Source organism: Dendrobates tinctorius, unplaced genomic scaffold (genome assembly GCF_039654945.1).
Source record: "Dendrobates tinctorius isolate UK_male_01 unplaced genomic scaffold, ASM3965494v1 ptg000021l, whole genome shotgun sequence".
Taxonomy (NCBI): domain Eukaryota; kingdom Metazoa; phylum Chordata; class Amphibia; order Anura; family Dendrobatidae; genus Dendrobates; species Dendrobates tinctorius.
The window spans coordinates 16,550,842-16,571,707 of NW_027361689.1; the positions used below are offsets into that span (position 1 = coordinate 16,550,842).

General features: G+C 45.1%; 1 protein-coding gene across 8 annotated transcripts in view; it reads left to right on the top strand.

The window, feature by feature from the left end:
• HPCAL1 (hippocalcin like 1) overlaps positions 1 to 20,866 on the top strand; it is a 290,362-nt gene that overhangs the window by 86,787 nt on the left and 182,709 nt on the right. For 7 of the 8 annotated variants that reach the window (XM_073568218.1, XM_073568220.1, XM_073568222.1 and 4 more), the window contains exon 2: positions 16,487 to 16,546. The exons of the other annotated variant lie outside the window; for it this stretch is intronic. The gene's annotated coding sequence lies outside the window, so the exon portion shown is untranslated. The remainder of the gene's footprint in view (positions 1 to 16,486; positions 16,547 to 20,866) is intronic. 8 annotated transcript variants of the gene reach the window in all.

Below are 20,866 nucleotides of genomic sequence, written 5' to 3' on the forward strand. Positions count from 1 at the left end.
TTGCCATTTTTACACCTTTTTCACACTGCTCCAAAAGTGGGCATGACGGGGCATGGCAATCTCCGCTCATCAAATTTATGACGAGCACTGGCATCCCAAATGCCACAAATCCTACTTGTGTCTATGACTGGAGTAAGATTTGGGGCGAGGCGCACATAGATGTGTAAGCCATTTTGCGCTTCGCCTGATTTATTAAGAGGCTACTGCCTCTTAGTTAATCAGACACCTCGAACGGGGACAAAATCGAACACCAAAAGGAATACAAAGCCAACGGCGCTAAGCGCAGATATTTCCGGTACAGAGCTGCAAGTCAAAAGGCAAACACCACTTAAATTGCCAAAAGAAAAAATGCCATCACATAAATATATAAAAACTTGCGCTGAAAAGTGTACCTAAGTGATATACACAGGTTGAATCATGTAACCACCAAGTAAAGTGCTGAGCAAACAGAGGGTAAATTTACCTTTTTTTAAAAAAAGAGAGCTTGACTGACATAAAAGCAAACGGTCCAGAAGGAGGTACTTTGAGAACAAGGTGGATGAACAAGTCCTTTCCAATGGAGGTCCGTGGTCTCACGATAGTTGCTGTCGCAGAAGGAATGCACGTGAATCAAAAGTAAAAGTCCATAAGTGGCGCAGTCCCGGCCGGAGACTGGCGACCAAATAGAGTTACTATGGCGGCCGTCTGTCTAATTTACAGACGCCGCGTTAGGAGGCAGGCTTGCGAGGTCTGAACAGACTGTAAGACCTTGTGTGACGTCACAACAACGTGATAGATCACGTGACAGGCAATGCAGCGCTATGAGGCGCTCCAAGGGCCAAAAGAGGTTACTTTCCTACGCGTTTCGGAATTCTCGGATTCTTCCTCAGGGATGGCCCCAGAAAGCATGGATGACCCTTATATAGCCTCCAAAGCTGTATCACACATTAAAAGCAAACAATTCAATCTCGCTATTCAGCCCATTTGGGATCAGAGTATCTAGGTCAAATATCCATTTGCTTTCCTCCCTGGACATCTGATGAATAAAATTGCCTTTCCTCCAACTTCTGTTAACCACTTTGAGTCCTGTAACAACCGTGTTTTTTATACAACCCCCATGGTGTGTCAGGTAGTGGTTGGAGAGTGGATGACCTGTAAATTTCTTACATATGTTGCGCAAATGTTCTCCAATACGGACGTTCAGCGGGCGTATCGTTCGACCTATATACAATTTACCACAAGGACATGCGATACAGTATATTACCCCCTTCGTGTCACACGTGATGAAATCATTGATAGGAATTTCTATAAATTTGTTCATAAGTGAAAATTGTTTTTTGCTGCCCAATTTCTTACAAGGCGCACATTTCCTACACGGGAAAAAAACATTTAAATGCTGTTGTAAATGATGTTTACCACCTAGAATAGGTTTCGAAATGGAGAGAGCTACCATATTCCCCAAATTGTTCGCCCTCCTAAAAATAAACCTTGGATGTGTTGGTAATGTTGCCCCAATCACTTTATCATTCCTCAAGATCCTCCAATATTTATTCACGATTTTTTTAAGGATCTGGCTATTTGCATTATATTGGGTAACAATTGGAATGTCATGCATAATAGAGTTGCCCGTATTTTTTATTCTATGTCTAAGAAATTGTTCTCGTGGTGTATTTCCAATTTGTTCCCTAATTTTTCGCAGGGATTGAACATCGTATTCCTTATGGTGAAATTTTCTAATTAAAGTATCCGCCTCAATTTCATAATCTTGAGCCCTAGAACAATTTCTATGGGCCCGTATGAATTGGCTCTTTGGAATATTGAGGAGCCAACTAGGAAGATGGCAGCTTTCTAGGGAAATATAATTATTTGAATCAGTAGGTTTGTGAAATAGTTGTGACTGAATGGTGTTATCTTCAATAAAAATCTTCAAATCTAAAAAATTAACCTCAGTAGGACTGGTGTTAGCCGAATATTCTAAAAAGTAAAAATTTTTATTTAGTTCGCTGATAAAATCCACTAATAAAATAGGCCCACCAGACCAAATAAAGACCACATCGTCTATGAAGCGCTGCCATAGTACCAGGTTCGCGCGTAGATGCCTGCCAGGGAAGATGGTACTGCGTTCCCACATCCCCACATATAAATTTGCATAACTAGGCACGAACCTGGTACCCATTGAAGTCCCCCACTGCTGGGAGTAGTAGTTCGCTCCATAATGGAAATAGTTATGAGTAAGTATAAAATTTATACATTCTGTAATAAAAGTAATTTGATCATTAGGTAAAATGTTGGCTTTCGCCATAAAAAATTCAGCAGATTTACACCCCATTTTGTGCTCAATGATAGTATAAAGGGAAGCTATATCAAGATCGAACACCGCTTGACTTCAATATAGTCCATTGGTGCTTGTTTATAGTAACATAACATAGTAACTGTTATGCGAGGCCTAGGTCGAAGGAGGCTGACAAAACCCGGGCCCCTGCGGAGTCCCTCAAACTAGGGAAAACCCTGTCTGACCCTCAACTCAGGGTTTTTGCTAAAGGTGCAAATGCCTGAGCCTCCAGCCTCTCCTTATCTCCTGCTCAGCCCTAAGCTGAACCCTCCACCCTCCACCCAGTGAGTTGTCAAACCACCAAAACCCACACAGTAATGACAGACAGGGAGAACTTAAACCGCACCGCGCCGCATACACACAGGACAATACTATAATGTGAACAGGGCAAAACAAAGCACAAATATAGGAAGGCGAAAAGGTAACAACGGATCATACGACACCAGATATGAATTTCTCTCTCCAACACCTCCACTCCAGACCGGAACCACTTGGCACAAAACACAAGCTATAATCGGCGACGCCCACAGGCCAGCACGACTATTTAAAGACCGTAGGCGTGATCAAACATCCCACCTGATTTCCAGCTAGATTAACCCCAGATAACCTGAGTAAAATCAAGCCGGCGCCACTGAGGCTATAGTGGACGGAGATGGAACTACCGCTGCCTGCCAGACGCTGTGGTGTGAACAGCGTCCGACATGACAGTACCCCGTCTTCTACGAGGGACCCCAGGGCCCTCAAGACTCATAGGACCCGGCTTGTCCGGATGACGGCGGTGAAAGGAACTGACCAGCCGATCCGCATGTATGTCCGAGGCTGGTACCCAAGACCTCTCCTCCGGACCATACCCCCGCCAGTGCACCAAATACTGAAGAGTACGGCGCAGTACTCGAGAGTCCACCACCTTGGAGACTTCAAACTCTAAATCGCCATCCACCATGACTGGAGGTGGCATCGGCGTCGTGTCCACAGAGCCTACCACCTTTTTCAATAAAGACCTGTGAAACACGTTGTGTATCTTGTATACCGCAGGAAGCTCCAACCGATAAGCAACCGGGTTTATGATGGCAGCAATCTTAAAAGGGCCAATAAACCTTGGACCCAATTTCAATGATGGAATTTTGAGTTTTATGTTTTTAGTAGCTAACCACACCCAATCACCCACACACAGGTCCGGACCTGGCACGCGTCTAAAGTCAGCCACACGTTTGTATCTTGCACTCATGCTCAGCAATCGCTGTTTCACACTCCTCCAGACCGATGATAGTTGAACTCCTAACCGGTCCTCCTCTGGGACGCCCCCAGAGCCCCCCTGATGCAAGGTACAAAACTGAGGATGGTGCCCATAAACACAAAAGAACGGAGACTCTCCCGATGATTCTTGGCGGTGATTATTTAATGCGAACTCGGCCAAGGGAAGGAACGTCGACCACTCCTCTTGGTTGTCAGACACAAAACATCGCAAATACTGCTCCAGATTTTGGTTCATGCGCTCAGTTTGACCATTTGACTGCGGATGAAACGCCGACGAATGAGACAACTTGATCCCCAATCGTGAGCAAAAAGCTTTCCAAAACTTCGCCACAAACTGGGTACCCCTATCAGACACTATGTCCGACGGAACTCCGTGCAGTCTGACCACCTCCTGCACAAAGACCTGAGCCAACGTCTTAGCGTTGGGCAAGGAAGGCAACGACACAAAGTGCGCCATCTTCGAAAATCGATCAACCACCACCAGGATGACCGTGTTCCCCGCTGAGGCAGGCAAGTCTGTGATAAAGTCCATGGAGATTTCTGTCCATGGCCTACTAGGTATCCCCAGAGGCTGTAGAGTGCCAGGAGGACGGGTTCTGGGCGACTTGGCCCTGACGCACGTGATGCAAGCTGTCACGTAGGAAACCACATCCTGCCGGATTTTTGGCCACCAGAAGGGGCGCAATACCAGTTCCAAGGTGCCCTTAACCCCTGGATGACCGGCCAGGACCGAGTCGTGGTGTTCCCCCAACACTTTAAGACAAAGATGAAGGGGTACGAATGACTTATTAGCGGGAAGTCCTGGTGGTACCTCCTCCTGGGCCTCGGCAATCTCCGCCTCTACCTCAGTCGTGAGAGCCGAAACCACTACACCTTCCTGGAGGATGGGTACCGGCTCTTCCCGAGGTTCTCCCCCCGGAAAACACCTGGACAAGGCATCCGCCTTGGTGTTTTTTGCCCCAGGACGGTAAGTCAACAGAAAGTTAAAACGTGTAAAAAACAATGCCCAGCGAGCCTGCCTGGGAGACAGACGCTTGGCCGACTCCAGATAGAGCAGGTTTTTATGGTCGGTGATGACTGTGACCTGGTGGGCCGCCCCCTCCAAGAAGTGTCGCCATTCCTCAAAAGCCAATTTGATGGCCAACAACTCCCTGTTGCCGATGTCGTAATTCCGTTCGGCCGGCGACAGCTTCTTGGAGAAGTAGGCGCATGGACGCAAATTGCTCAAGGACGAGCCCTGTGACAGTACTGCCCCCACTCCCACCTCAGACGCATCGACCTCCACCGTAAAAGGTTTAGATACGTCCGGTTGCACCAGAATGGGGGCTGAAGCAAAACGGTTCTTCAGAAGCTCAAATGCACGCACCGCATCCTCAGACCAGATAGCGAGATTGGTACCTTTTTTCGTCATGTCCGTGAGCGGTTTGGCTATAGTAGAGAAATTCTTAATAAACTTCCTATAATAGTTGGCAAACCCAAGGAACCGCTGGAGCGCTTTTAGATTACCAGGCCGTTCCCATCGCAGCACCGCTTGCACCTTCGCGGCATCCATTTTAAACCCTGCGGCGGACACAATATATCCCAAAAAAGGCAACTCTTGAACAAAAAACACGCATTTTTCAAGCTTAGCATAGAGCTTATTCTCACGGAGCAGCTGTAACACCTGCCTGACATGCTCTAAATGAGTGTCCTGGTCGCTCGAATAAATAAGGATATCATCCAGGTACACAATCACAAATTTCCCCAGCACATGAGCAAATACATCATTTATGAAATGTTGGAACACAGCAGGCGCGGTTGTCAATCCAAATGGCATAACTAGGCTTTCAAAATGACCCTCAGGGGTATTAAATGCCGTCTTCCACTCATCCCCCTGACGGACCCTTATGAGGTTATATGCCCCCCTGAGGTCAAGTTTGGAAAACCACTTCGCACCAGCCACCTGGTTGAACAAATCAGGGATCAGAGGCATCGGGTAGGGATCACGGACCGTAATCTGGTTTAACTCCCGGAAATCCAGACACGGGCGTAACCCCCCATCTTTTTTCTTAATGAAGAAAAACCCCGCTGCTACAGGTGAGGATGAAGGCCGGATGTGCCCTTTACTTAAACTCTCCGCAATGTAGTCCTTAAGAGCTTGTCTCTCCGGACCAGAAATACTAAACATCCTCGCCTTTGGCAATTTAGCCCCGGGTTTTAACCTAATTTGACAGTCATAGGCTCGATGTGGAGGTAGTTCTGAGCAACCCCTCTCAGAGAATACGTCCGCAAAATCCTGCAATGCCTCCGGAAGGCTGGGCTTCACGGCGGACACACATGTGGCCAAGCAATTCTCCTGGCAGAAACTGCTCCACTGGACTATGTCCTGGGTTCTCCAGTCAATCACCGGGTTGTGCTTAGACAACCATGGGAAACCCAGGACTATTTGTGCTGGGAGATTATTGAGTACCTTACATGTAACCCACTCAGAATGTAGGACCCCAATGTGGAGTTTAACCTCAGCTACAAACTCAGTAATCTCCCCCTGTGGGAGGGGAGCGGCATTAATGGTAACCACACGAATAGGATGAGGGAGTTTTTCGATCTTGAAACCTGCCATGCGTGCAAACTCCTCATCCATGAGATTGGTGGCTGAACCGCTATCCACAAACACTGATATTGGTAGCTCTCTGCCCGCAATAATAACCCTGGCAGGGAGCATACATTGAGATACCATCATGGAGGATATGCATACGCTCAGTTGGGCCTCCTCCATACCCTCTGAGCTTACCACTTTTCCGCCGGTGCGACTTTCTTTGGTAGCACAGGACAAGCATTTACATAATGATCTCTTTTACCACAGTAAAAACATGCTCCATGCTTCCTGAACCCAGGAACGCGACGCTGCACATGTGATACCCCAGCGATTTGCATAGGTTCCGTGGGCTCATCTGCAGCAACCACACTGGCACCCCTGCTTTCCCCCAGAGGCAGCGTCTCCTGCGCCCCTTGACGCAAACGGCGATCAATGCGTATAACCAAACTCATGGCAGACTCCAACGATGCAGGAGTCTCATACATCAGGAGGGCCTGTTTAACTCTTTCTGAGACCCCATGAATAAACTGACTCCGCAGCGCTGGGTCGTTCCACTGTGTGTCTACTGCCCAACGGCGAAATTCTGAACAATAGTCTTCCGCCATACGTTCCCCCTGACGGAGGGCGCGGATTTTAGATTCTGCTAAAGCCAATCTGTCGGGGTCATCATAAATGAGCCCGAGTGCTGAAAAAACATTCTCAACCGAATGAAACGTAGCAGAGTCGGCTGGTAAGGAAAACGCCCATGCTTGGGGGTCCCCACTCAGTAATGATAACACCAGACCCACCCGCTGAGCCTCATTACCTGAGGAGACCGGGCGCATGCGAAAGTATAACTTGCAGGCCTCCCGAAAGATGACAAATTTGCTGCGTTCCCCAGAAAATCGTTCAGGCAGCGGAATCTTAGGCTCTGCACCTGCACCAGCAGAAGCCACTTGTACATTAGCTACAACCAGGCCCTGCTGCTGAACTGCCCCCTTCAACTCGGTGACCTGTACGGACAGCGCCGCCAACTGGCGGTTTATGGAAGTCATGGAATCCATGGAAAAATGTTGGGCCGATTATAATGTTATGCGAGGCCTAGGTCGAAGGAGGCTGACAAAACCCGGGCCCCTGCGGAGTCCCTCAAACTAGGGAAAACCCTGTCTGACCCTCAACTCAGGGTTTTTGCTAAAGGTGCAAATGCCTGAGCCTCCAGCCTCTCCTTATCTCCTGCTCAGCCCTAAGCTGAACCCTCCACCCTCCACCCAGTGAGTTGTCAAACCACCAAAACCCACACAGTAATGACAGACAGGGAGAACTTAAACCGCACCGCGCCGCATACACACAGGACAATACTATAATGTGAACAGGGCAAAACAAAGCACAAATATAGGAAGGCGAAAAGGTAACAACGGATCATACGACACCAGATATGAATTTCTCTCTCCAACACCTCCACTCCAGACCGGAACCACTTGGCACAAAACACAAGCTATAATCGGCGACGCCCACAGGCCAGCACGACTATTTAAAGACCGTAGGCGTGACCAAACATCCCACCTGATTTCCAGCTAGATTAACCCCAGATAACCTGAGTAAAATCAAGCCGGCGCCACTGAGGCTATAGTGGACGGAGATGGAACTACCGCTGCCTGCCGGACGCTGTGGTGTGAACAGCGTCCGACATGACAGTAACATAGTTTTGAAGGCTGAAGGAAGACCTTATGTCCATCTAGTTCAGCCTATTTTTAGTGCAGCTGTTCTGCATTGTTGATCCTGGGGAAGGCAAAAACCCACAAAGTAGAAGCCAGTTTTCTCCATAGGGAAAAAAATCCCTTCCACTAAGCTGGGTCAATCATCTACCTATAATATTATGTTATTCGTAACCTTCTATACTGTTACTCACAAGAAAAGCATCCATTCCTTTCTTAAATTCATTCAGTGAGTTGGCCATTACCACTTCCTCAGGAAGAGAATTCCAGAGCCTCACTGCTCTTACCGTGAAGAACCCTCTTCTATGCTGGTGCAGAAATTGTCTTTCCTCCAAACGAAGAGAATGCCCCCTTGTTCTTGTCACAGTCCTTGGTACAAACAGTTCATTGGAGAGATCTCTGTATTGCCCTCTGATATACTTGTACATATATATATTTAGTCTCCCCTAAGTCTTCTCTTTTCTAGAGTAAATAGACCTAATTTTGATAACCTTTCTGGGTATTGTAGTGAACCAACTCCATTTATCATTTTAGTAGCCCGCCTTTGAACCCTTTCAAGTTCAGTAATGTCTTTCTTGAGCACCGGCGTCCAAAATTGCACACAATACTCCAAGTGTGGTCTGACGAGTGATTTGTACAGAGGGAGAATTATGTTTTCATCTCGTGTCCCCAGACCTCTTCTAATGCATCCCATGACCCTATTTGCTTTGGTGGCAGCTGCCTGACACTGGGCACTCCAGTTTAGCTTCTTATTGACTAAGATGCCTAAGTCTTTTTCCATGTCTGATTTCCCCAGCAGTTTCCCATTTAGTAAGTAATTCTAGCATCTGTTTCTCCTTCCCATGTGCATAACCTTACACTTATCAGTGTTAAACCTTATTTGCCATTTTTCAGCCCAATTCTCCAATTTACTGAAATCTGTCTGTAGTTGCAAACTGTCCTCCTTTGTGTTAACTACCTTACATAGTTTTGTATCATCGGCAAATACTGATATTTTACTGTGTAAGCCATCCACTAGATCATTAATAAATATATTAAATAGTGGGGGGCCCAATACAGAACCCTGTGGTACCCCACCAGTAACCCTGGCCCAATCTGAGTATGCACCATTAATAACCTCTCTTTGTTTTCTATCACTAAGCCAGCTACCTACCCATCTACACACATTTTCCCCTAGCCCAAGCTTTCTCATCTTACTTACCAATCTTTTATGTGGGACAGTGTCAAATGCTTTAGAGAAGTCGAGATAAATGACATCCAATGATTCTCCTTGGTCCATTTGAGAGCTTACATCCTCATAGAAGCTGATCAGGTTAGTTTGACAGGAGCGATCCTTCATAAGTCCATGTTGATATGGAGTTAAACATTTATTAACATTGAGATATTCCATAATGGTATCCCTTAGAAACCCTTCAAAAATTTTACCCATAACAGATGTTAAGCTTACCGGCCTATAGTTTCCAGGTTCCCTTTTACACCCCTTTTTGAATATTGGTACCACATATGCTTGCCGCCAATCAAAAGGAACAGACCCTGTTTCTATAGAGTCTTTAAATATAAGGAATAGAGGCCTGTCTATCACATTACTTAACTCCCTTAATACCCGAGGGTGAATGCCATCAGGGCCTAGTGATTTGTTAATTTTAGGCAGAAAATGACTCGCATAAATGAGCTTTAACACTACAATGGAGGATTTAGGCCATGTCATGGTTGACTGTACTCTACAATAAAGGGTTTTGTGACTCTTGAGCATGAGAAAGTGTTGGTATTTTAGAGGGTTTTTCATCAGTGTACCTATCATGCATAGCCAGAAAGGACCACCAGAGTGCTAGAGAATTGTCTACCAAGCACAAATTCCAGCAGCAGACAATCTTATTTGAGTGCAATACCATCATGAACGTTTTACTTTTTGTATTGATTGGACAGGAAGACCTTAAAATGTATTTGCTCTGGTGAGCCAAACGAACGCCACCTCAATACCCGACAGCAGATGTATAGATTGTGTATATTTGCTGTCCAGATTGCAAACAGGGATGAAGCTTCAAGTAGATAAAGTTATGGTTGCATCTGAGGACTAATAACAAAATGGCTTCCGATTCTACCCATTTGGTCCTGTCCGAACCTTCGATACTCTATAGGCTGTGTCTTGCTATGCGTCCCTGTTTTCCTTGGCTTCTTTCAATTTCTTGATGTTCATTCCTGCATCATTCTTGATAGTATACAGTCAACAGGTCTTTGGTTTACTATTCTTACTTTTACCGCTGACCATGAGTATCATTTCCCTGTCTATTGAATTTTCCCCTTTCCACATGTCCATAATAGGTCCATTTCCATCCACTGTAGTTAGGGTAGCTTGCCTTCAAGGGACAACAATGAGTTCATATGATCATGAACATTTTTGTTGGTAATCCTAGCTGTCCATGGGATTTGTAAGTCTTCTGCAGCATTACATCTCAAAGGCATCAATTTTTCTTATGTCTAATTTCACAAATGTCCACATCTCACAGCCATATGTCGCAATTGGGAAAACAATCGTCTTTGGCAGTGACTGTACTTCCATATTTGGTCCATACTCACCATGAATGAATGACCCAGTACTAATCAATCCTTGCTCTCACTGTGATCAAAGAGGGACCCAAGGAAAGTGAAGCTGTATACCACTTCTGTTTCTTCAATGTTGATCTTTCTGTGGATTTCCTTGTTGATGATAGTCAATGATATTGGTTTTATTGATGTTCAGGTAAATGCCAATCTTCTTGCTTTCTTTTTTCACCTTCAGGTCCTTCTTTTTCTCTGCCAGTAGTGTTGTATCATCTGCATATCTCAGATTGTTGCCGGTTCTTCTGCCTATTTTTCATCCCAACACTTGAGTCCTACCATAATGGGGAGCTCCTACTATATTTTGTAAAAAGTGGACCTCCTTGCATCTATTCTACATTTTTTAATCCCTTAATTACCAATATCAATGGAATAAAATCGCCAAGTGTTTCTGAGCCTTGAAGTCTTAGAGATGCCGTGTCCCCCACATCTATATCATAAATAGCCTCCTATTTTTGTCTCTCAGTCAGATTAATGACAAAAGCATTCACCCTTTTTTTCTCTCCTTGTATAAATAATGTGGAGGACTGAGTGTAATTAAGTAGCTGGATTGTTTGCTGTGTTTGAAGTGGAGTTAATAATTGATGCCGAGCTTCAGCCTGGCTGTGTGAGAAAAGACGGCCATGTCCTGTTGCGTTCAATCGAATAAATCTCCATTATAGCTTCACCTACAAAACTTTCATGCTAAAAAAGTCAAGATCTACCATCTATCGACTGATTCCTAGATTTGTTCTTCCTTAGAAAATTTTCTAGATAGCGGTTTGCGCATCTCAGTGTCCTGTTTGGAGTTCAGGACAGCGATAATACATAAAAAGGCTTAATGCCCACTGTTAACCTGGACGGCTAAGTGCCATCTTTCTATTTTTTTTTTCATGGCGAATCTCTCGAGCTGAGTAGAGTACTTAGCAGCTTCTAAAGTGCTCTCGTCAGGCAAGTGTAGTGAAGGCAGCCATTATATAATGTATGGCCTGTCAGATCATTATCACTGAGGCCTGAGGCGCCAAGGACCTGACATCTCTGTTATTAGCTTGGGTTCATTCTGTTTAATGCTCTTGGCCTTTATCCTAGTAATTAGGTCGATGCAGAGTGACTTGTAGGCACCGCCTCGTCACCCAATTTTCCTTGAAAAATAAAATATTGTTCAAACTATGGGGCAGATTTATGACTCCGTCTAGAAGAAAAACAACAAGTTGCCCCATAGCAACCAATCCTAACGCAGCTTTCATTTTAGCAGAGCAGTTTAACGGAAACTGAGCTCTGGTTGCTATGGGCAACAATGTCTTTTCCTTGTTTTTTTTCGGCCTATATTTATAACTGTAAGCCTCTTTTTGAGTCGCCACTAATATATTTTACTTACCTGGCCTTGTTTAATGTGATTTGCCTGGTCAGACCTGCCATTTTCCATTACCTATGTCTAGAACAGAGCAAGAAATAGAACTGAATAGATGTTCTTGCAATTATGATGATCCCTTCTAGCAAACTCTCACCATTCAAAGATTAATAGATGATTTTGTCAAAGTGATTTGTATCATCAGTGTATGACCTAGATCAGGCTGTTTTGTTAAATGTAGGGTTTTTTTTTTAAAGTTCCGATATGGTTTGTTTTTTTCCAATACTCTACACTAAAATCACAAATTTTGCATTTTCACACTGGCCACTAGGCCTAACACTAGACTCACACTTCCTAATCATTACAGAATACTTTCAGCAGTCTCATTATCCACACATAGCCAAATGTTATAGCACAGCCAGTGAGGGAGGAGGTGCCGATCAGTAGGCTCCCAAACCTTAAGTGTTTATAAATAGAGTTGAGCAACTTTAGTCGGATCGGGTTTCATGAAACAAAATTTGTTTCAGATGAAACTGGTCCGACTAGGGCAAAAAAAGTCGCCGAAACCCGAACCCAATGCAAGTCAATGGGGAATAAAAGTCGGCATTGAGCAGATGACATTCATCCACTCAATGCCGACTTTTATTCCCCATTGACTTGCATTGGGTTCGGGTTTCGGACGAAACTCCGACTTTTTTTGCCCTAGTCGGACCAGTTTCATCTGAAACAAATTTTGTTTCATGAAACCCGATCCGACTAAAGTCGCTCAACTCTATTTATAACAAATACTGGGCACACTTGTAAGTTGCAGGTGTGAGAAGATATTTTAATACATACAGTAGCCACTAGGTACAAACGTTTCGGTCAGTTAAGACCTTCGTCAGTGTACTAGGGTAAGTATATAGGATCGTGTGGGTTTCCCACATAAGAATTTAACCTCTTCGCGACCGCCCACAGTAGATAAACGTTGGCGCTTGCTGGGCTTTGTGCAGCGCCGACGTTTATCTACTGTCGGCGGTTTTGTGCCCCCCGGGACCCCCTCATACCTTATAACGCAGGGATCCCGGTGCACAATGCATGCTGGGACCCCCCGACGTCATCGAGACCTGATTGGTTCAGGTCCTGATGACGTCGCGTCACAGCAGCCAATGAGAGAGCTCGCTGGGAAAGCTGCTTGTTTCCCGGCGATCTCCCTCATTATAACGCGACTTCTCCTCTGATCTCACACTGACAGATGAGCAGAGGTGAAGCAGCGTTACAGTGTCACTAGATCGCTGCCTGGCACAGCTGATCGCTGCCTGTCACAGCTGTGTCAGGCAGCGATCTTGTCACACAGTAACGCTGCTTCACCTCTGCTCATCTGTCAGTGTGAGATCAGAGGAGAAGTGGCGTTACTATGTGCTGGGCAGCAATCTTGTCACATAGTAACGCTGCTTCTCCTCTGATCATCTGCCAGTGTGAGATCAGAGGAGAAGTGGCGTTACTATGAGTCAAAAATACAAAAAATAAAAAACACAAAAATAAAAAAAAAGTAAAGAAAAAAAAAGCAGGTAGGCAGGCTAGGGCTAGGTCTAGGGTTAGGGCTAGGGTTAGGGCTAGGGTTAGGGCTAGAGTTAGGGGAGTGTTGGGGTTAGGGTTGGAATTCAAATTGGGGGTTTCCACTGTTTAGGTACATCAGGGACTCTGTAAATGCAATATGACGCCCGCAGACCATTCCATCAAAGTCTGCATTCCAGAACGTCACTACTTCCCTTCCGAGCCCCACCGTGTGCCCAAACAGTGGTCCCCCCCACATGACGGGTACCAGCGTACTCAGGACAAATTGGACAACAACTCTTAGGGTCCAATTTCTCCTGTTACCCTTGTGAAAATAAAAATTGGGAGCTAAAAGATCATTTTTGTGGAAAAAAAATGATTTTTTTATTTTCACGGCTCTACATTATAAACTTTAGTGAAACACTTGGGGGTTCAAAGTGCTCACCACACATCTAGATAAGTTCCTTGGGGGGGTCTAGTTTCCAAAAAGGGGTCACTTGTGGAGGATTTCCACTGTTTAGGCACATCAGGGGCTCTGCAAACGCGACATGACACCCGCAGACCATTCCATCAAAGTCTGCATTCCAAAACGTCACTACTTCCCTTCCGAGCCCCCCCGTGTGCCCAAACAGTAGTTTTCTTCCACATATGGGGTACCAGTGTACTCAGGACAAATTGGACAACAACTTTTGGGGTCCAATTTCTCCTGTTACCCTTGTGAAAATAAAAAATTGGGGGCTAAAAGATCATGTTTGTGGAACAAAAATGATTTTTTATTTTCATGGCTCTACGTTATAAACTTCTGTGAAACACTTGGGGGTTCAAAGTGCTCACGACACATCTAGATAAGTTCTTTAAGGGGTCTAGTTTCCAAAATGGGGTCACTTGTGGGGGTTTCCACTGTTTAGGCACATTAGGGGCTCTCCAAATGCGACATGGCGTCCTAACTCAATTCCAGCCAATTCTGCATTGAAAAAGTCAAACGGCACTCCTTCCTTTCTGAGCTCTGCCGTGTGCTGAAACAGTGGTTTAGCCCCACATACGGGGTATCAGCGTATTTGGGAGAAATTGCACAAAAAATTTTGTGGTTCATTTTCTGTTTTTACACTTGTGAAAATAAAAAAATGGTTCTGAAGTAAAATGTTTGTGAAAAAAAAGTTAAATGTTTATTTTTTCCTTCCACATTCCATTCATTCATGTGAAGCACCTGAAGGGTTAATAAACTTCTTGAATGTGGTTTTGAGTACATTGAGAGGTGCAGTTTTTAGAATGGTGTCACTTTTGGGTATTTTCTGTCATATTGACCCCCCAAACTCACTTCAAATGTGAGGTGGTCCCTAAAAAAAATGGTGTTGTAAATTTTGTTGTAAAAATGAGAAATCGCTGGTCAACTTTTAACCCTTATAACTTCCTAAAAAAAAAAATTATGTTTGCAAAATTGTGCAGATGTAAAGTAGACATGTGGGAAATGTTATTTATTAACTATTTTGTGCGATATCACTCTCTGATTTAAGGGCATAAAAATTAAAAGTTTGAAAATTGCAAAATTTTCAAAATTTTTGCCAAATTTCGATTTTTTTAACATATAAGCGCAGTTCATATCTAAGAAATTTTACCACTATCCTGAAGTACAATATGTCATGAGAAAACAATGTCAGAATCAGCAGGATCCGTTGAAGCGTTCTAGAGTTATGGCCTCATAAAGTGACACTGGTCAGAATTGAAAAAATTGGCCTGGTCACGAAGGCAAAAACAGGCTCAGGCGCGAAAGGGTTAATAGCAGATCAAATCTTGTAAATGCTGATGGAAAGCATAAGTGGTCAGTGACCGTTACTGTGGCTCTGCAAGGCAGCAGAGCTGCTCTGTGTCCTATGACGCGGTAATCCGCCGCCTGTCGGCGTAGCTGACCGAAACGTTTGTGGCTACTGTATGTATTAAAATATCTTCTCATACCTGCAACTTACAAGTGTGCCCAGTATTCATTATCCACGCAGGCAGGACTACAATGACAGGTAATATCTCTAGCTCCAGTATATAACGCACAGAAAAAAAATATTTTTATACAAATCAGCAGGGCGATTGCTGCTTTTATCTATGCGGCTATTAAATAGAACTGGAATTATGAATCTACTGTTTCACCCAGTGGCCAGTGTTAAAATTATATTTAAGGATAAAATAAAATTAAAAAAAAGAACTTTCATTTGTTTTGAGAATTTTTTTTTCAAATTTTCCATGTTTTTTAGATTTAGAAAAAATTTCAGTTTTTCATACTGCTAATCAACATTAAAGAAAAATACCTTTTACATAAATATCTGATGAAAAGCAGTATGTTCTTTTCCTGATAACACATTCCTTTTAATCCTTGATTGTGCTTACCAGTAGTTATCTTTAATTTTGTTGTTAATTACAAACATCTCAGCCTCCTGCAGCTTTTTATAGTTGCTTCATAAAACGTAATATTCTTCTTGCATTACTAAAATTCTTCATCTATTATGCTGCATCCCTCGCCGCACGCAGCCTGACTCCCTCCACTTCCGGGCACTGCAGGGTGCTCTTTTATCTATTTTCAGCCGGTGTAAATAAACATGGGACATCCATGACGTAGTGCTTGCTTCTTCAAGCTTGGAAAGTTCCATCTACTTAGAAAATTATTTAGTATAATTGTCTTTTTTTCTTTTCAATTCTTCCAATGTATTTCATGCTTTAGAAACGAGCTAGTATTTAGAAAAAGGATTCTAATAAAAGAAAAACTACTCCACATCAGGACCAAACTGGCCATCTGGCAATTCTGGCAAATGCCAGAAGGGCCTGTCTGGTCATCGGCTGCCTTGTCTGCTACATTGTTAACTGAATAGGTGTTCTCAAGACACCCATACTGTTAACAGTTGTGACGGCGCACAAAGTCGCTGACTCCGTTACTTACCCCAGTAGGCCACAGGTATCATTAGCAATATTGGCCATTTACCCATCCAGGGTAATATTAGTAATATATCCCATCTGGTGCTTGGAGACGGGAACAACATGGGCCTGTGTGATTGCGAATGCCAGGGCTGAATTTCAGTCTCAGTCGATACCTATTCCCCAACCCCGTACATGTATTACTCTCACGTACACAAAACGTGATAATACACTAAAACTCCCATTACTTCGGGTTAAAAGCATTTTCTTTGTTTTATCTATTACAGGGTCTACGTCAAGTGACACATTGCTCCAATTTGGGATTTGATGCCGAAGTCTTCTCTTTAGTAAGTTGAAGAGCCAATTTTACCAAGTGCAGAATATAATTGATGTCTATAAATTATTATTTATAACAGAGACCAACCTTGTGTTTACTGGAAGAATGATGTGTAATCCATAAGTCACCTACCATCTTAAAGACTCTCTTAGGATTTCTCCTTATGGAACATGAAGCAGGGTTTCTTACGCGCATAGGATTAGTCACAATTTTTTATTACATGAAGGTAACGTCACTATGCCTTTAGCACATTGTCATCACAATATTGCACATAAAGTATTTCCAGATCGGGAACATAACCAATTTGTCTTTACCCTATCAATAATGTTAAATTGAAACAGGGTGAAGTACTCCTATAATCTACTATATAATCGTCAAATTCTGTCTGTCTGTCTCTCTGTTTGTAACGGAAATCCCGCGTCGTCGATTGGTCGCGGCCGGCCTGCCGTGACCAATCGGCGACAGGGGCAGTCCGGCCGCGAATCCTGCGACGCTGATTGGTTGCGGTCGGCCGCGACCAATCAGCGACAGGCGCAGTTCGGCCGCGTATTGGCGCGGAATTCGAACGAGGCACGCAACCCCTACTGTCGGAAGATCTGCGGAGCTAGCCGCTGATCTCCCGACGGTTGCCGTGGGTCATCTCCCGCTGCACGGAGGTCAGGGGCAACGCAGCCGGGAGATGACCGGCTCTAGCCTGATTGGTCGCGACTGGCCGGGCGCAACCAATCAGCGACAGGTGCAGTCCGCCCGTGAATTGCTGCGGGATTTGAACCACGCTTTTCTGATTGGTCGCGCCCAGCGACATATTCTAGAATACCCGATGCATTAGAATCGGGCCACCATCTAGTATTATATACTCTGTTGGGTTTATTTTAGTACATTGTTGAAGTTTATAATTATCTGTTCAAGATGTTAAGCTGTGTCAGGTGCAGTAGACAAACAAAATGGGCCACCTTAGGTGAGGGTTAGATCTACAGTATACTTATTATGTCACTTCATTAAAAAATGACTGTGATACCAGTGCCCTTTGGAAATGCTATTTTTCTTATTAATAGAGAATAATGCATATCTCTGATATTGCTTTTCCTAGAGTAAGAGGAAAATCATCTGTAAATCTTGTACAAACGTCTTGAAAATCATTTGAAAAGTCTTAATACAAAAAGTTTAAGTATAGCCTTAACCTCAGTATTATCTACCGTTTCTGGTCACACAATGTCGTTATTGCCTTAGCATTAGAGTTGAGCGAAACGGGTCGAAAAAATTCAAAAGTCGCCGACTTTTGGCAAAGTCGGGTTTCATGAAACGAAACCCGACCCTAGGATGAGGTCGGCCACGAGGTCGGCGACTTACGCGCCAAAGTTGCGTTTCAAAAGTTTGTTTTGCGCTCTTTTTCAGCCAATCAGGATCCACGGACACTGTGGGCAACGTGATGACATAGGCACGGGTCACCACAATCTTTCAGAAGGGCATGCAAGTGATTGGCTTGCTTTGGTGGGCGTCACAGGGAGTATAAAAGGGCGTGCACGCCGACCGCCATCTTACTTCTACCGATCTTAGTATAGGGAGAGGTTGCTGCTGATTCTGTAGGGAGAGCGTTAGGCAGGGAAGAAGACAAAAAAACTGCTTCTGCTGCTAGCGATTTGGCCTGCACAACACACAAGTCACTGTGTGTGCAGTGCAAGGGGAGGCTATATAGTGGTGTATCAGTGGTGTTGGTTGTTGGGCTGCCTTTTAAGGCTTCCTGACACGCTGGCATTGCTGTTTACCCACTGCTCCGCAAACTGCTTTTTTAAAAGCAATCCAATCTCCCTTATCCTCTCGTCACTTTGGTCACAGGCAGCTGTGCCATCGAGCGTGTCACATAGCGCTCAGATATCAGTGGGCCGCACACAATCCGCAAGTGTCCAGTGTCCAAAAGTGTACGCAGAGATTCAAAATCTCCATTATCCTCTCGTCACTTTGGTCACAGGCAGCTGTGCCATCGAGCGTGTCACATAGCGCTCAGATATCAGTGGGCCGCACACAATCCACAAGTGTCCAGTGTCCAAAAGTGTACGCAGAGATTCAAAATCTCCATTATCCTCTCGTCACTTTGGTCACAGGCAGCTGTGCCATCGAGCGTGTCACATAGCGCTCAGATATCGTTGGGCCGCACACAATCCACAAGTGTCCACTGTCCACAAGTGTACGCAGAGATTCAAAATCTCCATTATCCTCTCGTCACTTTGGTCACAGGCAGCTGTGCCATCGAGCGTGTCACATAGCGCTCAGATATCAGTGGGCCGCACACAATCCACAAGTGTCCAGTGTCCAAAAGTGTACGCAGAGATTCAAAATCTCCATTATCCTCTCATCACTTTGGTCACAGGCAGCTGTGCCTTCGAGCGTGTCACATAGCGCTCAGATATCAGTGGGCCGCACACAATCCACAAGTGTCCACTGTCCACAAGTGTACGCAGAGATTCAAAATCTCCATTATCCTCTCGTCACTTTGGTCACAGGCAGCTGTGCCATCGAGCGTGTCACATAGCGCTCAGATATCAGTGGGCCGCACACAATCCACAAGTGTCCAGTGTCCAAAAGTGTACGCAGAGATTCAAAATCTCCATTATCCTCTCGTCACTTTGGTCACAGGCAGCTGTGCTATCGAGCGTGTCATATAGCGCTCAGATATCAGTGGGCCGCACACAATCCACAAGTGTCCAGTGTCCAAAAGTGTACGCAGAGATTCAAAATCTCCATTATCCTCTCGTCACTTTGGTCACAGGTAGCTGTGCCATCGAGCGTGTCACATAGCGCTCAGATATCAGTGGGCCGCACACAATCCACAAGTGTCCACTGTCCACAAGTGTACGCAGAGATTCAAAATCTCCATTATCCTCTCGTCACTTTGGTCACAGGCAGCTGTGCCATCGAGCGTGTCACATAGCGCTCAGATATCAGTGGGCCGCACACAATCCACAAGTGTCCACTGTCCACAAGTGTACGCAGAGATTCAAAATCTCCATTATCCTCTCGTCACTTTGGTCACAGGCAGCTGTGCCATCGAGCGTGTCACATAGCGCTCAGATATCAGTGGGCCGCACACAATCCACAAGTGTCCAGTGTCCAAAAGTGTACGCAGAGATTCAAAATCTCCATTATCCTCTCGTCACTTTGGTCACAGGCAGCTGTGCCATCGAGCGTGTCACATAGCGCTCAGATATCAGTGGGCCGCACACAATCCACAAGTGTCCAGTGTCCAAAAGTGTACGCAGAGATTCAAAATCTCCATTATCCTCTCGTCACTTTGGTCACAGGTAGCTGTGCCATCGAGCGTGTCACAAAGCGCTCAGATATCAGTGGGCTGCACACAATCTACAAGTGTCCAGTGTCCAAAAGTGTACGCAGAGATTCAAAATCTCCATTATCCTCTCATCACTTTGGTCACAGGCAGCTGTGCCATCGAGCGTGTCACATAGCGCTCAGATATCAGTGGGCCTCACACAATCCACAAGTGTCCACTGTCCACAAGTGTACGCAGAGATTCAAAATCTCCATTATCCTCTCGTCACTTTGGTCACAGGCAGCTGTGCCATCGAGCGTGTCACATAGCGCTCAGATATCAGTGGGCCTCACACAATCCACAAGTGTCCACTGTCCACAAGTGTACGCAGAGATTCAAAATCTCCATTATCCTCTCGTCACTTTGGTCACAGGCAGCTGTGCCATCGAGCGTGTCACATAGCGCTCAGATATCAGTGGGCCGCACACAATCCACAAGTGTCCAGTGTCCAAAAGTGTACGCAGAGATTCAAAATCTCCATTATCCTCTCGTCACTTTGGTCACAGGCAGCTGTGCCATCGAGCATGTCACATAGCGCTCAGATATCAGTGGGCCGCACACAATCCACAAGTGTCCAGTGTCCAAAAGTGTACGCAGAGATTCAAAATCTCCATTATCCTCTCGTCACTTTGGTCACAGGCAGCTGTGCCATCGAGCGTGTCACATAGCGCTCAGATATGAGTGGGCCGCACACAATCCACAAGTGTCCACTGTCCACAAGTGTACGCAGAGATTCAAAATCTCCATTATCCTCTCGTCACTTTGGTCACAGGCAGCTGTGCCATCGAGCGTGTCACATAGCGCTCAGATATCAGTGGGCCGCACACAATCCACAAGTGTCCAGTGTCCAAAAGTGTACGCAGAGATTCAAAATCTCCATTATCCTCTCATCACTTTGGTCACAGGCAGCTGTGCCATCGAGCGTGTCACATAGCGCTCAGATATCAGTGGGCCGCACACAATCCACAAGTGTCCACTGTCCACAAGTGTACGCAGAGATTCAAA